The sequence below is a fragment of the Piliocolobus tephrosceles genome, chromosome 1 (assembly GCF_002776525.5).
Source record: "Piliocolobus tephrosceles isolate RC106 chromosome 1, ASM277652v3, whole genome shotgun sequence".
Lineage (NCBI taxonomy): Eukaryota > Metazoa > Chordata > Mammalia > Primates > Cercopithecidae > Piliocolobus > Piliocolobus tephrosceles.
The window spans coordinates 165,611,555-165,614,287 of NC_045434.1; positions in this window are offsets into that span (position 1 = coordinate 165,611,555).

The window sequence follows — 2,733 nt, forward strand, 5'->3', positions numbered from 1 at the left end:
GTGACCACTATTCTATCTAGTTCTATCACCATAGACAAGTTACCTGTTTGTGAACTTCTAAAGTGATATAGTATGCACTCTTGTGTAAATTTCTTTTTTTTTTTCTTTTTGACATATGTCTGAAAGATGCATCCAAGCTCTTTTGTGTAGCTGTGGTTTATTTTTTTTCAGTACTGCATAGTATTTCACTGCGTATCACTGTATGATATACATTTATTCTAATTTGTGTTGTTTCCATTTGTGAGTTGTCATGAATAAAGCTGCTATGAACCTTATTGTACAAGTCTTGTGGTAGACATATGTCATCATTGTTGATGGGCATATCCCTAGAAGTGAAATTGTTGGGCCATCGAATAGACATAGGTTTAGTTTTAGTAGATTTTACCCAAGACTTTTCTAAAGTAGCTATACCAATGAACTCTCCAGTTGGTCCATATCGTCACCATTTGATATTGTCAAGCTTCTAAATGTTAGCCGTTCTGATAGGTATATAGCGGTGTGGAGTGGTATTTCATTGTGGTTTTACTTTGCATTTCCCTAACGACTAACAATGTTGAGCACTTTGTCATATGTGTATTGATCACTCGTATATCCTCTTTTGTTAACTGCCTATTCAAGAATTTTGCCCCCCCTTTTTTTTGAAAACAACAACACCACATTTTTGGTTGTCTGTCTTTTTCTTATCGGTTTGTAGGAGTTCTTTATTTACTTCGGATATACATCCTTTTAGTGAATATCCTTTTTGGCCATGCATTATTCCAATCTGTGGCTTACCTTTTCATTTTCTTAATTTTATGTTTTAGGGGTCAGTAAACTTTTTTCATAAAGGGCCAAATAATAAGTATTTTAGGTTTTGCAGGTCATGTGGTCTCTTTTGCAACTACTCAGCTATGCCATTTAGTGCAAAAGCAGCTACAGATAATATGTTTACTGAATAAGCATGGCTGTATTCCATTAAAACTGTATCATTCTTTTTTTGATTATTTTTCACCCATGTCAAAATTTAATAATTATTCTTAGCTCACAGATTGTACAAAGACACTTGACAGGCTGGATTAAGTTTATAGTCTGATATGGTTGGGCTATATCCCCACCCAAATCTTATTTCAAATTGTAATTCCCATAACCCCCATGTGTCATGGGAGGTACCAGGTGGAGATAACTGAATCATGGAGGTGGCTTCCTCCATCCTGTTCTCATGATAGTGAGTTCGTTCTCACAAGGTCTGATGGTTTTATAAGGAGCTTCACCCCACCACTCACTCTGTACTTCTCCTGGCTGCCTCCATGTGAAGAAGGACGTGTTTGCTTCCCCTTAAGCCATGATTATGTTTCCTGAGGCCTCCCTAGCCCTGTGGAACTGTGAGTCAATTAAACTTCTTTTCTTTATAAATTACTCTGTCTTGGGTATGTCCTTATAGCAGTGGGAGAACAGACTAATACATAGTCCATAGTTTGGCAGCTCAGGTGTATTTAACAAATACAAATTATGAATTTTAATGAATTTCAGTTTATTAGTCTCTTCTTTTGTCATCAGTGCTTTTTTATTACTATTTAAGAAATGTTTGCCTATCCCAAAATCATGAATATATTATCCTTCATCTTATTCTAGAAGTTTCATTTTATTATTCATGTTTATGTCTATGATCCATCTGGGATTAAGTTTTATGAACAATGTAAAGTAGAGGTTTCACACATTTGCTTGTATGTACTTAAGTTATTATAAATCTTTTTCAATTTTATTATGCAACTATGACTTATCTGTTCATTGAAGCTTTCCCTGATACCCTTACCTTGCGCTTCTAACTTTCCTGTAGTCATTCTTTCAACAACTACTTTTTGAAGCCTTATTATGTACCATGTTAGGCACATGGTGTGGTTTGCGTCTGAAGAAAGTTACAGTTTTTTGAAGAAAACAATTTAAACTATACAATGAAATATGATAATATTGCAAATATTTGTTCACGTTTTTCTTTTTTCTTTTTTTTTTTTTTTTGAGATGGAGTCTTGCACTGTCCCTGGGCTGGAGTGCAGTGGTGTGACCTCAGTTCACTGCAACCTCCACCTCCTGGGTTCAAGCGATTCTCCTGCCTCAGCCTCCCAACTAGCTGGGATTACAGGCACCTGCCACCACACCCAACTCATTTTTTGTATTTTTAGTAGAGACGGGGTTTCTCCATGTTGGCCACGCTGTTCTCAAACTCTTGACCTCGTGATTCACCTACCCGCTTTGGCCTCCCAAAGTGCTGGGATTACAGGCATGAGCCACTGTGCCTGGCCCTGTTCACATGTTTTTCTAAAAGTTAGTCATTTGAAGAAAAAAGCCATAGCATTAATTTTATTATCTCTAGCACCTAGCATAAATCCTAGTGTAGAAAAGGTGATCATGAAATTTGATGATTAAATGAGCAAGTAAATACACATATACATTGAATAAATATACACATATATAGTGAGTATATATATATACACATATATTTGAATTCAGTGAATAAATACACATAAATGTTTATATATATATGTGCCCAACATGCACACAAACAACCTTCCACTCTTTCCTCCCAGATGAACACAATTAAAGTACCACTTCAGAAACCACTAATTTTTTTCCTGTGTGCCTTAGACCAGGCGTCCCCAACCCCCAGGCCACAGATCAGTAGTGGTGCGTGGCCTGTTAGGAACTGGGCTGCATAGCAGGAGGTGAGCCACCAGCCAGCGAACAAAGCTTCATCTG